The 15,644-nt window shown below is 42.9% G+C and overlaps 1 pseudogene; it reads left to right on the top strand.

The window, feature by feature from the left end:
* Positions 1 to 1,884: 1,884 nt before the first annotated feature.
* Slc25a5-ps1 (solute carrier family 25 member 5, pseudogene 1) lies at positions 1,885 to 11,028 on the top strand (annotated as a pseudogene).
* The last annotated feature ends 4,616 nt before the right edge of the window (positions 11,029 to 15,644 follow it).

Raw genomic sequence — 15,644 nt, 5'->3', positions numbered from 1 at the left:
TGTGTGTGTGTGTGTGTCTGTGTGTGTGTCTGTGTGTGGTGTGTGGTGTGTGTATGTGTGTGTGTGTCTGTGTCTGTGTGAGGTGTGTGTGTGTGTCTGTGTGTGTGTGTGTCTGTGTGTGGTGTGTGGTGTGTGTATGTGTGTGTCTGTGTCTGTGTGAGGTGTGTGTGTGTCTGTGTGTGTCTATGTGTGTCTGTGTGTGTGTCTGTGTCTGTGTCTGTGTCTGTGTGGGGTGTGTGTGTGGTAAGTGTGTGGTATGTGTGTCTGTGTCTGTGTGAGGTGTGTGTGTGGTAAGTGTGTGGTGTATGTATCTGTGTGTGTATGTGTGAGTGTGAGTGTATGTGTATGTGGGGTATGTGTGTGTTTGTGTGTGTGTTTGTCTGTGTGTATATATGTGTGTGTGGTATGTGTGTATGTATGTGTGGTGTGGTGTGTGCATGTGAGTGTGTGTGTGTGTGTGTGTGTGTGTGAGTGTGTGTGTATGTGTATGTGGGGTATGTGTGTGTTTGTGTGTGTGTTTGTCTGTGTGTATATATGTGTGTGTGGTATGTGTGTATGTATGTGTGGTGTGGTGTGTGCATGTGAGTGTGTGTGTGTGTGTGTGTGTGTGTGTGTGAGTGTGTGTGTGTGACATTGGAATGATAATTAGAGGTCAGGGAGAATATGAGAACCTCAGAGGACACCTGCCATGCCTGAATGACATTGCCAGGCTTAGCACACCTGGACTGTCTCCATGACGGAAATCATTGAAAAGTAAACCTGATTCACTTTAGGAGTTAAAAAACATAATATGGGATGTTTCTGAAATTACAGACCGTGGAAACGACCCTCTTGCTAATTTGAAAATTAATGCCCATAGCAACTACCATTACTAAGGATTTCTCTGTCCTGTGGTTCCCATCTCGTGGTCGCTGTCCCATGCAGTCATTAAGTCTGTCCTGAGAACTAGCTGAGGGTATCTATTTAGAGATGAGGAAACAAATATATAGTCTCTGTGTCCCTCAGAGTTCTCAGGATAGACTGGAGGGATAGGATGGGATCTATTATAAATCCGCTACAAGGCACCAGCTCATGCAACTGTGGTGGCCCAGAAGCACACGGTAGATTGTTGACAAGCAGGAGATTGTGTTATAGTGTGAAGACTCCAGATCCAAAAAACGGTGTGTGGAAGCTTCCTGTCTGGGTCCAAGGGCCTAAGGACCAGGAGCGTCAAGATCCAGAGAATACAGATACAGGGCTTCATGCGGTCAGGCAGAGAAATTGACTTTCTCAGAGTGTGCTGGTTCTACTCAAGACCTGTGTGGACTGGGTGCTGCCAGGCTGTGAAGGCTGAACCCCTACGCTGCTAAGGCTACTCTTAGACAGCTCGTGACCTCCAAGAGGATGATTTGCCCCCCTTTCATTTCCCTACGCAAGAGTAGCTAATCACTACACGTTTCAAGAGTAAATTTTAGATGTCTCTTCATAAAAAATGACAGGCAAACCGATGGGATGGATATGTTAATTAGCATGATTTAATCATTCCACGTAGCGTTTTTATTAGTTGCTTTTCCTGTGGCTATGACTGAATATCTGGCAGGAAGAAATTTAGGGAGTAAGGATTTTTTTTTTGATGCACAGTTCTATGATGGAAAACGCTACGTAGTGGTGATGGGGACGGAGCTTCTGTCCATATGGTGGAAGCTTGCTCTACATGTCAGTACACCAGGTGGCAGAAAGACCAGGCTGAGACCTGAAGGAACAACCCTCACATCCCCAGATTCTCCCGCCTCTACTTCAGCCCCTCACAGCCTCCCTGAAACAAAACCACCATTAAGTGTAAGACTTGCACCCAGCCTGACCTGTCTGTAAAGCCCACCCCTTCCTACTCATAAGGGCACATCCATGGGCGACTGACATCAGTGAATAATCCACACCTTTCTGAGTCTTTTCTTAAAGACTGAAATTTACTTGGGTTTGCTTGCTTTACATAGTTCTCATAAATTATGCAACAGGTGATGTTCGATAGTTGAATTCTTGCGTGAGGTTTATTCTTAGTATCAGTCTATCAAGTATTACGTATCAGTTAATTCACTTTTGGTGCCATTTTCCAATTAAATTTATTTTAACTGGATGTCTTAGTTAACTGGTGTCTGTGAACGACCAAGGTAACTCTTATAAGGACAACATTTAATTGGACTAGCTTATAGGTTCAGAGGTTCAGTCCAGTATCCTCAAGGTAGAAACATGGCAGCATCCAGGCAGGCATGGTGCAGGAAGAGTTGAGAGTTCTACATCTTCAACTGAAGGCTGCTAGGAGAAGACTGACTTCCAGGCAGCTAGGGTGAGGAGGATCTTAAAGCTCACACCCACAGTGAGTGACACACCTAGTCCAACAAGGCCACACCTACTAGTAGTAGTGCCAGCCATGGGCTGAGCATATACAAACCATCACACAGGGATAACAGAAAAATATAATTGTTAGGTATCACCGAGGAAACATGGGTTTTCAGTACATTCCTGTCTTTGGAATCCTCATACAAGAGTGGACGTATTGATCAGTTCTTTACGGTGGAACGTTTTTCTGAATCCTCACCCCTCAATTTCACAAGTGCACAGAACAGCACAGCCAATAACACAGCAGAATCTCTTTGGCCTCCTACTATAACTTAGACCCCTCTCACCATCCTTCCCTGTCCCTCCTTTGCTGCTCCTCTCTTAAGCACGTGACAATCATCCTCCTATCCACGAAATTCCACGTATGTGTCTCTGTGTCTGGCCTACTCCACTTGACTTCACTTGTCTGGCTTCACCCACGTATTCATAAATGACTGGGATTCATCACTTATATTGCTCAGTGGTAGCCAGTTACGTGTGCTTCTCCTTTCCTGTTCACCTGCCCTTCAAAGGACATTTAGGCCTGCCTAGCACCGTCAAATTAAAAGACCATCCCACGTATCTACAACTGGCCCACTTATTCTACAGTGCACATTCAAGTTATGTCTAAACTTTGGTGATTATAAATATTTCTAGTGCATTTGTCCAAGTTTTGACACTTTTTTTCTTCTGTGTATAAACTTAGGATTTGAAATGGTAGGCTCAGCCTGGTGAACTGTAAACTTGTTTCTGGGTACCTTCAGAAGTGGTTGTTAGCTCATTGGTGTCCTGGTCACCTTTCTGTTGCCGTGTGTATCTTCTCTGTAAAATGTGTAATGTTGGCCTGCTTTCAGTAGGGCTATTTATATTTTGTTCTTTTCGTGAGGCATGGTGTTTCATACTGCAGTGTATGCAGGATATATGCTCATAAGTTAGCATGTGCAGCGGCTATAAAATTATAAAAAGTCTGTCTTTTATCCCACACTAGATCCGGCACCCTAGTGCCCCAAGATATCTGCTAGATGTCTTAATCTCAGTCAGCAAAGCGTCTCATCTGCTCTGCTCCATCCCATATGACAATGCCGATGGCTTCTCTCTGAGCCTGGCAGCCATTGCTCTACCCATCCAGTTCCCAAGGTAGGCTGCCACCATGCCAGTAATATACATCCCAATTTCGTGGTGGCCTAGTGTCTCTAGCTGCCACACACTCTTTTGAACTTAAATAGCCACATGAAAAAACACACAACACAATAATCTCTGATCTAATTGATATTATATAATTGCCTATTCAGACATTCAAAATCCTGTACACATCCATCCCATAAGAATATTCACAACAACCTGTAAATGTGCGGAAAGGAATCTTTTTTTTTTTTTCCCGGAGCTGGGGACCGAACCCAGGGCCTTGCGCTTGCTAGGCAAGCGCTCTACCACTGAGCTAAATCCCCAACCCCTAGGAATCTTAACATCTACCTCCATGTTCTCTTCATAACTTCTTCTGCTTCCCTTTCAGTCTCCTCCTCCTCTCTCTCTAAAACTCTTCTGCCCATCCTTCCTTCTCGTCCAATGACAGGCCTCTTTCTTTCTTGTACCGGTCTTCACCTGTATGACATCATCCTACAATGTGCCCTAAGTTTTATCTGGTATATGACTGGCACATTCTCTCCTGTCCCTCCTAATGTGCCCTCACTGTGTTGGCTTGCTCTTTCGCTGGCCAGGGTTTTGATTGAATGTCATCCTGTTTATTTACTTTTGCTTCAGTTGTCTCTGCTTGCGATGGCCCCTCCTATGAGGGCAGGAGGTCTCTTCTGTCTGTTTTCTTTTAGGGCTTCATAGCTTTAGGTCTTACATTTGGGGCTTTGAATGAATATTTTCATATATAATTTTGATTGTTATAACTTGGTCATATGTTCTGAATAAGAAAAATTGAGGTTGTCTTTTCTGCCCTCCCCTTCTTTTTCTAGAGATGCTTTTGATTATTTGGGTTGTTTTGTGTTTCCCTGTGTTTCAGAGTTTTTTTGTTTTGTTTTGCTTTGCTTTTGCTACTTTTCTGACACTTCTTTTCTCAAAGAATACATACAACCTTGGATAGCTTCTTTGTGATATTATTGTCCCTGTCCCCTCACCCCCAAGGAACTTTGATAGCCATTTTTCTGTGATTTCTAGGCTGTCTGTCTTTGCTGGCACCACACAAAGATTCTAGCCAAAAGAGTTATAGGGTGCTGTTGTTGTTGTTGCTGTTTTGAATCCTATTGTTTGCACAGTGGCCTGGGTCCATGGTCTGATCCAATTTGGGGGTCCTTATCAGGGAAGCCACTTTGAACATCTTTCAGCCTTATGGTGCCTTCTCTTACCTGTTGCCTTCCGTGGCGATCTCTGGTGAAGCAGTTGGCCTATAGTTTTGCTCCTTCAGTGATATGTCACCTTCTTCTAGCTATCTTCCCTCAAAGAACGCTATCTCCCCGTCAGTGTCCTTAAGCATTAAATACTTCCTGCTCCACTTTGTTTCAAATGAAGCCAGTGCTCTTGGGGGACAGCACGGAAGAACTCGGCCTAAAGTAGCATGTAAGGAGATATAAGAAAATAACTCCTCTGCCAATAGAATAAGGAACTAACTCCCAGATACTTTTTATTATTTCATTATTGGATTTGCTAGTGTCCCACGTCAGTCATTAAATGCAAATTGCACCTATTATTAATCCCAAAGTTACCTTTATGATACAGTGCACACTGACGCCAAGCTACCAGGTGGCATTTTTGTGACACCACTTATGTAAAGTGCTCAGCCACATTTTGTAGTAAATGGCAGCCATACCACGCATCCTTCAGAAAGAAGGCAGTAACATCACAGAGTTTCAACCTTACCTGTCCCTGCTGCTTATGGCTGCTCATTCCTTATGACTGACACCGGATGCCTCAGGAAACAATGGCTATTACCCACCGACTATCCCATATGAGGGGCCCTACACACAGAGACTACAGATATGCCATAATAATTTAAGTGGAGAGGAATTTAGGGGTGGTGCTGGCACTGTTCCTAACCTGCATCTGGATCAGGTACCTTTCTCTACACATGTAAAGGACTTCATAGAAAGAGTAAACAAATTCTTATGGCCAAATTAAAAAAAAACCGATTCCTATGCTAAGATATTTGTCAAATTTGGTATCGATTTCAGCATATCATCATCATGTTTGTATTCAAGTGTTCCCAAATAATATCGGTCTTATGTTTTCAACAGCTTATAGACTCCACTGCCGTCTGAGGCTCTCTTTAGATAAGTGTGCACAATGAGTTCACGTGTGTGTGTGTGTGTGTGTGTGTGTGTGTGTGTGTGTGTGTGTGGTGTGTGCCTGTGTGCGTACACATGTGTGAGCACAAGGACACCACTTTTCTCTGTTTTCCCCTTCTATTCTTTGTCAGGGGTAGGTATGTTCATTGCCCATGGGAAACCCCAGGAAAGTAAACCTATGAGCTCTTCTCCTAGTTCACTGGTTCACTGCTGTTGATGCCTCCTCAACTTTCATATCTGAGGCCATTCAAGAGCTATGAGATAATAGAAACTAACTTCATCAACATAGAGAGGCAATGCTTAGTTACCAGCTCTGCTGCCCATGAAAAGCTCTGGGCCTTGAGAATTCATGCTTGCGATGATAAATTTGTTGAGTTGGAGCTGAAAGGCTAACAAACTATGGTGGCCCTCAGGTACAGGAAGGCCTTCAATGCCATTCTTGGATTTTTGTCTTTGATTTTTAAGTTTGAATAAGGACAGACTTCCTCCGGGGGTGGATGATGTCATCTTGGCTCCATTAATTTCAGATGTCACCAATATGGAGCAAGACGGATAGCAAATCAGAGCGGCAGAAGACCAAAGGGCAGAAAGAGTTAGTCAGTCTAGGCACCTAGAGCTGACAATTGGGATCCCAGGGCTTGAGCAGTGCTAGATGAAACAGAGTCCAGTTCTCTACTAAACCCTTCAGAGTCAGGAGAACTGAGAGGCACCTCCTTGGGTTTCCGTATGGGCAAAGGAACCGAGGAGACACTGAGCTTCTTACGTATCCTTGACAATTACTCAGATCCCAGAAGCCTTTGCTCCAGTTTGTGCCATCACCATCAGGTAACTAGCATGGAGCTTAACGAACCTCCAGAATATTTGCAAGGATAGATCTGTTCCTCACTTCAAAATATATCATTTGCACCTCTCTCTCTTCTCTCTCTCTCTCTTCTCTCTCTCTCTCTCTCTCTCTCTCTCTCTCTCTCTCTCTCTCTCTCCCTCTCTCCCCCACAGTACCCATAGTCTCCACGGGACACAGTTAGGTTCTAGTCTCATATAGTATGTGGCCATCTAGGCGTGGTAACTTGCAGAGACAATCTAAGTACTTGGGAAACTGACACAAGAGGATTGCTGTGAGTTTGAGGACAGCCTTGGCTAAAAGTGAGATCTAGTCTGAAAATAACCAAACCCAGAAACAAACAAATACGCATGCATGTCACCATTGTGTCTGTCACCAACCTTCATTCTCCCCTCATTCCATCATGTCCAGATTCTGAAGAATGAGTAGCTGTGTCATCGGAAGAGAGGGACCTATCAGTCGTCCTGAGAATAATCACTGTTCAGATGAACTTGACATTTTAAAGGAAGGAACTGGTGTCTGTTGACCTTTCCTACTGCAAAACAGGACAAAAGAAAACAAAATACAGTCTCGTTATTTCTCATTTCACTCTGAAGTTCCCATGTCTGTGCTTTGCAACTATGCACCAAGTTCTCATTGCTCTCCTACAGTATTTTTATATATAAGCCTTAGAAAGTCTGTTTGGGAATTACTAATATAAACTGACCCTGACTTGCCCTGGAGGGGATTCCACAAATACTGGCACCTTTTACTCCCACCTATTTTCTCTTAAGGAGATGTTGCCTCTGGGAAAATACATATTCTTTTGTTGTCATAGGTCAACGTAAGAGTCTTTGGATTCTCATTCACAGTTTGTGTTGCGATTTTAAGGTAATGACATGAATGACCAGAGAGTTGCAGTTTTCCTCATCTGTAAGTCAAAAGAGAGCAGACAGTTCCCCCAACCCCCCACCCTGCAGCTACTTCCCTGGAATGCTGGGTTATGTCATCTTGAATGAAACTTAGAAGAAAAATAGTCCATTAAATGATGACATGCTTGATGCACATGAGTGTATACATCTATATAAGCACTGATTTGTGAGGTAGGAAGTTTTTTTCTTTACAAGTGTCAAAAATAATAATGCTTCTGAAACGTTTCACACACTCCAACATTCTGAACAAGTAGAAGGTCTTGGTCTTGTTATCATGATTTTTTGGTCTTTTATCTTTTGCTAGTATATATTAATTATACATAATGGCATGATATCCTCATACATATACAGACTATGTTTTGGTATTTTTCACCTCCCATCTCCTATCTTGTTCTCCCGTCTGCTGATGTACCTCTTCTGTCCTCCAGTCTGTTGATGCCCTTTCTGGTCAGTCTACATTCTACTTTTGCGTCTTCTTTTTTGTTTTAATGACCCAACAACTGTCGTAACGGTTGCTTATGATCTTTTAGTGGAGATTCCATTTTTATGCACAGTGTAGGTTTCTGCCCCATCTAATGACTTTGCCTATAATACAGATGCGAAGAGACAGCGTTTTAACAACTTGGTACTAAAGACATGGTCTGTGTACTTTCAGCATTGACGGTACGTGGGGATTGTCAGAAACGCGGAGTTTCTCCCTGACCCTGGTTGAACACACAACTGTCTCTTGTTAGTCTGGTTAACTGTCTGGTTAGTCTAGGAAGCATGAGTTTAGCAGCTACTAACCATTCCATTTCCACAGCCCTGTGGAAAATGGCACAAGGCTTGCAATCAGAATTGCTCAGATTGAAAAGCTGATACTAGATTTTCATGGGATGAACAGGCTGTGGTTAAGAACCCAACTATCTGCCTAAGACCCACTGATTCTGTAAGATGGCTGGCAGTCACCTTTAACCAGCAAAACTGGTTAAAAGAGGAATATAACATGGAGAGAGTTGGGACTTGTTTTCATCTGTGTCTCAGGCGTTGGTGACCATCTGCTCCATGTGCCCAGGGTCACTGTTCCTCCCAGGTTACCACTCCTCCAGCCAAACTCCTCAGGAGTGATGAGATACAATTCTGTGTGGCTCTCGCTGCCGCCCACACTGAGAGTGGTGACCTCCAGTTGATTTTTCTTTTTTCCACACACGCGCCTGAAGTTCTCAGGCTTGATCTTATCTTCTCTACATTCTTCATCTTGAGTCTTAAAGGAGATTCAAATTGACTCAGAGTTTCTGTAACTGTGAGCCTAGACCCACTCAGCAGGCCCAGGGTGCTGGAAACCGCTAGACCCCACTGGCTACTGTACATGTATGGCTACTGTGCACTTGTGGGGCTCAGTGGTTTCTTCTGTGTGCTGGCATACTGTGTTTGCTTATATATTTCTTTGAAAGCCTAGAATGAGATGATTTCATATCCTAAACTTTAGCATTTCATGCCACATTTTTTTTGATGTGACATTTTATGTTTTGTGTTGGCCTTCACATTCCAACTATTCTCTCTTGAACAAAAATAAAACGGTTTGCTACCCAGAAAGCACATAAGGGATAAAAGGCAAGGGGATTCAGTCCCGTGAACATTTGTAATCAAACTACCTCAGTAGTCTGTGAACACTTGTTATGAAAACAAGGCTACAGAAACACGTATAAACTGTACCATCAAAGAATGCTCTGTGCTGCATTCCAAAATAAATCATGGCACCTTACACCAGTGGAATACTCAAGAGAAGAACCTTCTTCAGACATTAGGGCCAATCCCAGAACAACCCCAGTCCTTTGCTCCCTGGTAGCATTTTTAGTTCCATGCTTTTGGAAAAAGTTACAATGTTTCATAAACTAAAGAGCTTTTCTTTGCTTTCCTCTCATATGCCCAGTCCTGTGCTGACACGTAAGTTTCAGCTCTTAACATGTGAAGCTCTTAACACCGGCTCTTCAAGCAGATGAAATCTCGTAGACTCAAAACGAGCTTTTCAGTAAAGACAAGACTTGAGCCTTCCAGGCCTCTCTTTGTTTCGGAAGACAGGAGAGTGAGTATTCATAATTAGAAATCCAGAGAGAATTCTGTAAAGGAAGCTAGCCATTTATTTCATGTATTGTTGAATATTTCATTTTTTTGAGGGAGAAAAAAAATTGCTAATAGCCATTGCTACCTTTATGATAAAATCAGAAAACTGTTTCTCAAAAAGAGAGTTATCTCCTCATATAAATTAAAGTCAGTGGCACATCTCTCTCTCTTTTTTTAAAGGTTTATTTATTTTATGTATGTGAGTATACCATCACTCTCTTCAGACACCAAAAGAGGGCATCGGATCCCATTACAGATGGTTGTGAGCCACCATGTGGTTGCTGGGAATTGAACTCAGGACCTCTGGAAGGGCAGTCAGTGCTCTTAACCGCTGAGCCATCTCTCTAGCCCCAAGACTTTTGATTGTTTTTTTTTTCTTTTTTCTTTTTTTTTTTTTTCGGAGCTGGGGACCGAACCCAGGGCCTTGTGCTTTCTCTGGACAAACAGCTCTGACTCTTAACCATTGAGCTATCTTTACAGTCCTGAACATTTACATTTACAGAGTCCAGGAGTCAAAGCTATTTGTCAACCCAGTCCTAGCCTAGCCGATACCTCTCTCTCTCTCTCTCTCTCTCTCTCTCTCTCTATCTCTATCTCTATCTCTATCTCTATCTCTCAACACGACAGATGCCGCTGTATCCTTGCTGCAGTATCTTCCCCACTGTGTCCTTCACCAAGGACTTCTTGGCTGGTGGAATGGTGGAGGTCATCTCCAAGATGGCGGTAGCACCCAATTGATGGGGTTGAGCTGCTGCTGCAGGTGCAGCATGCCAGTTAGCAAATCACAGCAAAGAAGCAATACAAGGGCACTCTATACTGCATGATTCGTATCCCCAAGGAGCAGGGAGTCTTGTCCTGGTGAGGTAACCTGCCAATGTCATCAGATACTTCACTACTCAGGCTCTCAACCTTTCCTTCAAAGATAAAGAGAAGCAGATCTTTCTGGGTGGGGTGGACAGGAGGACCCAGTTTTAGCGATACTTTGCAGGGAACCTGACATCGGGTGGTGATGCTAGTGCCACGTCCTTGTGCTTTGTGTACCCTCTTGATGCTGCCAGTACTTGTCTAGCAGCTGATATGGGCAAAGCTGGAGCTGAAAGGGAATTCAAAGGCCTTGGTGACTGCCTGGTTAAGACCTACAAATCTGACTGGATTAAGGGCCTGTACCAAGGTTTTAATGTGTCAGTGCAGGGCATTATCATCTACCGAGCTGCCTACTTTGGTATCCATGACACTGCAAAGGGAATGCTCTCAGATTCCAAGAATACTCACATCTTCACCAGCTGGATGATTGCACAGCCTGTCACTGCTGCTGCTGGCCTGACGTCCTATCCTTTTGACACGGTTCACCATCATTTGATGATGCAGTCTGGACACAAAGGAACTGACACACTTGACTGCTGACATAAGATCGTTTGAGATGAAGAAAGCCAGGCTTTTTTTCAAGGGTGCATGGCCCAACATTCTCAGAGGCATGGGTGGTGCCTTGGTGCTTGTCTTGTATGATGAGATCAAGAAGTACACATAGTTATGTCCTCGGTGTTCTCCCCAAGAGCAGGCTTGCTGTACACTATACCATGTTCTTGAACATTCTGGACAGATTCTCGGGGTTCATCTATTTTATCACTGACAGCTGTTTACCAGTTGAAAAGTGGGAAGCACTAATGTTCACCTGATCAGTTTTCTCTTAAAACCATCTCCATGATTACAATAATGGCAGGGCTAAATTATATTTTTTATTTCAGTCACTCCTGATAATAAAAATGGAAGAAATAAAATATCCAAAGCCAAAAAAGAAAAAAAGAAAAAAAAAGAGACTAGGCAAGTTGTGCAGAATTTGGCTAAAACTAGGTTTGCCCTGAAGGAAGAAATGAGGATGGACCATGTTTTAATTTGTGTATGTAATCACTGGTCATGGATGTGGTCACATCCTCTGGATGTCGTTCAGAGGTTTGTATATCTATTAGTTACTACATCAAATTATGAAGAGCATGATCGTTCATTTCAGTGTTAGAGGAAGCCTTGTTCCACCAGCCTTGCTTGTTCTCTTGGTATCACGTTCGGCGTTTGCCTCTGTCCGCTATCTCACACAGCCCCTCTCTTAAGCCTGTCGATGCTGCTGGCCAGAGTGTTGACAGAGAGGCTCTATCTGGCAATTGTGTATGCTTGCTACATTGTACTAAATCACCACTGTAATGATTAGAATCTTAGCGTTGACAGATGTGACATATATGCAATATATACGTTTATGAGCACATATTATAAACACAGATATACACATCTGTATTTATGTCTTTTTATGACTTTTAAAATTATAAATATTTGATGAAACATTTAATCAGGCCCCTTTGAAAAGCAGATATAATGTCACATCACAAGGGGTGACAATAATAGCCCATATAAACAGTAATTCCCCCCCCCCCCCAATTTGGAACCTAAGAGAGAAATCTCAGAAAGGAAGGAGTCAAGGTCAGTAGTGTAGGAGCTCATGTACACTGATTGCTTTGTTCAAGAAACAAGAAAAAACATGGTGATTTGATCAAAGGATTTCAACTAAGCCAGAACTCAGAGCAGAGGACACAAACCAACGATCCTAGCTAAAAGAGCACGCTCTGTGATGCGTTGATTTAATGAGCCCCTCTCATTCCATTAGTGCAGTGGAGATAACGAAGGACCGGACTGCTCTTCCTGGGTGACATAGACATCGCAGGATGGGTGACTCACCGACAGCTTGCCCCTTCGGGTGCTCTTTGCTATAACGTCTTCGTGTTTAGTGTCTTGGACGCAGACGTTTACGTAAAGGGCAACAGCATTTCACCTGGCAGCTCCAAAATGCTCCTGGCCTGATGTTACCTAGGAGCCACTGCCAAGGCTGTTTAGATAAGGAGGCCCCACTATCTGCAGTTCTGACCTTAAGCTGAGGCTGATATGATTAGATGGCTTTAGTTTGTAGTCAATAAATAATCTTGGTGCTGGGAAAACTATCATCTCAGGACAGACCTTGGATGGAGAGCTGGACAAAGTGGGATGTCAACACCTTCTCTGTCTTTACTTCACCTTCTTGTCCTTGTCCCCAGACCCTCACTCTTCGATTAGGAAAGATACAGACATGCTATCTGGGTTTATAACAGCACAGCAGACGACAGCAGACAAGCCGTTTGATTTTTGCTTAACTTCTCCTCCTCCCCTTCAGTTCTCTTGTTGCTAACAATCTCTTTGTTAGTGGATCTGAAATGCATGTCAAAACTGGGAGACCAGGAGAACATTGTTGAAACTCAGATTTATCGTGGGAGTCACCCTAGGATTTCGGAGTTAGGAGGTCTGCTTGGGACTGAGGAATATGTGTCTCTGACTGTGTTAATGTGCTATCCACGATTCCGAGCCCCAGAGAGCATTGTGAGCACCTCTGGTCCCTAAGGAGGGCTGTATAGGTGATCTAGGTGTTATTTCTGGGCTCCGTTGGAGACAATTTAATATCATATTTTAAAAGAATGTGTAGGGCTTGTTTTAAAAAAAAACGGTTCTGGGTTTTCCACAAATGACTCACAAAATGTTATTGATGTCTTCACGGATGTTACCACACAGCCCTAGAATACCCGAAAAGGTACAAGTATAATTTTAAGTAAAGCCTTAAGGTGAACATCAAATAGTTTTTTAGCTGTATCTCAGTGATAAAGTTGCTATATTTTGAGACCAAACTGAATCAAATAAAGTTAAATCCCTTTCTATTTGTTTTGTCCGAGAAAAGCATAACGTTTTTAATGAAGCAAACGTCACCATTTACAGCTCTATGACTTCAGTCTAGTGCTGTTAAATCCCTTTATGATCTTCGCAAACTGTAAGGCAACATTGGCAATTTTTAAATTTAAATAATAATATAAATTTCAGAGAATCACTCTGAATTAATTATAAACTCTAATTTCATTCCTTAAATGTCTCTTCCAAATGGTTCTCCCTGAGACACACTACGGATGGAAAGCAGCACGGTGGCTTAGTCTTCTTACAAAGCTCAGAACATTGAGAGACTTGGTGGATAAAAGAATATGAAGACCTCCAGATGCACCTGAGTGGTAATCAGTCTCTGTGGGGCTTCACGGAATCCATGGTGTCCATTTCCTAACTGGTAGGGTGGGTTTCAAGGGAACCACACTGCACATTTGGTAAATATTAGACTTCAGAAACGCAATGTTGAATTGGGACTCCTTGATCATAGTCGAGTTGATGGATGACAATGCTCGTTACAAAGGTGTTGCCATGTGGACTTGAAATGATGATTGAGTAGGAGGTCCTGTTTCCTATTGATGTGCAACTTCTAATAATGTTGGTGGGAGTTTCAGAAGTCTGCCCACATTGGGCCCACAGTTTCTGAAACGAATCACAATCTTACTGCAGAGCCGAGTTGTAACGCACTCCCTGTGTATCTCATTGATGAAAGAGAATGAACTATTATTAGAAAGCATACATGTGTACGTGCATGCGTGCTCACACACAACATACACGTGTTCTGAAATAGTATTCCTTTAATCACATTTATGTATCAACGGTGAGGTTACCCTTCTATTTATTTCTATTTACAGGTATAGAGTCCTAGTATAATATATTCCTTTTGGCATAAATGTTAGGAATCAAGTCTGGTTTCTACTAGTTTAAAAGCATCTCTGACTCTTGGTCCTAAAACCAATGAGTGAGTCTGACACCTTTTGTTTTCTCAGATTACAAATCCAAGCACCTCTCAGGTTCAGAATGTTTCCGACAGCAAGCCGTGCGAACCGAGAGAAATGCTGGTTTGATTCTTTGGTACTTGTTTGTACTCGAGAAAAATGCTTTAAGGTTATTCCTTGTAAAATAAAGATGCTAGCTTTCTAGGATTGCTTAGTAATCATACTCCCTCCTGTAATTCACAAGAAAGAAAGGCCTACAGCCTCTGGGGCTAGAGACTACATGGTGTTATTCTGGAGCATTCTCTTGGAAGAAACTTCACCACTGGAAACTTTGGAAATGAGATGGCAGTTGTTAAGCTGTTCTTGTCATTACCTGGGCTACACATATGTCCTTGTATCATTCAACCACATTTTTCTCAAAGCAAAACTCTTGTTGCCAAACTGTTAATTGCAAAGAATTTAAAGAAAGACAGCCATGATATTTAGAAACCAGCTTTGTCTTTCTCCTTTTTATTTCTCAGGACTCATGGCACCTGAATTCTCTGCCACATTCATCCTTGGAGTTTGATTGTAGACAAGCTGCCACTAACTATTGCTGAGGCCATGGCCTGGTGGATCCCCAGTCACCACACTGGTTCTCCCATCAGTAGGCAGGCACTTTGCCTCACTGTTCTCTCTGCTGTTCTCTCTGAGGGCTCCATTGCTTCCTGAACCACCTTCCATCACCTCTTCCCTAGGCTTCTCTGCTAGGTTCTCTGTCTTCCAAACATCTAATTCTCAGGGTTCACACCCATCTCTTCAGCATTTAACACCTGCGTGATCATATTCAGATCAACAGCTTCACCTTCTAAAGTGTCCCTACACTCACTTCTCTAATCCAGGCTTTTCTGGGTTTCAGAGTCAGTTTCTGGAGATTCTCATTTGATTGTCACACTGAAAATATCTGACCGGTCCTGCCTCTTGACCTGGCTGCCACCTCAGAACTCAAAGGGACCTTCCATTGTTCTACACAGTCAAATCAAGTTCCAGAGTACCATTCCTGAGTGGTCTTATCTCTTCTCCATATGTGGCCATTTTGCTTAGCGTGACTTTTCATCCTCTGTCATGTTGTTCTGTGCTCTGTTTACCATGACCTCTCAGTCTCTGTCATGTTGTTCTGTGTTCTTCTTCCAGTTTTAGTATGTAGGATTGCCAGTGTGCTGTTCCATTAATTTTTTCTTTTTCTTTTTCTTTTTTTTTTCGGGGCTGGGGATTGAACCCAGGACCTTGCGCTTCCTAGGCAAGCGCTCTACCACTGAGCCAAATCCCCAACCCCTCCATTAATTTTTATTTCGTCTTTGCCCTCCACAAAAAAGAACTTGTATCAGATCAGAGCCTTGTCTCTACTGGTCACTACTGTACTCTAAGGCCAGGGACAGTTTCTTAGGAATAGCTGCGAAGTATTTATTAGATGAATGGATGAAAGGATAATAAATCATACCAC

This window comes from Rattus norvegicus, chromosome 16, assembly GCF_021556685.1.
Source record: "Rattus norvegicus strain SHRSP/BbbUtx chromosome 16, alternate assembly SHRSP_T2T, whole genome shotgun sequence".
Classification (NCBI taxonomy): Eukaryota; Metazoa; Chordata; class Mammalia; order Rodentia; family Muridae; genus Rattus; species Rattus norvegicus.
The sequence above is the reverse complement of the archived record's forward strand: the minus strand, read 5'-3'. Positions and strand labels throughout refer to the sequence as shown.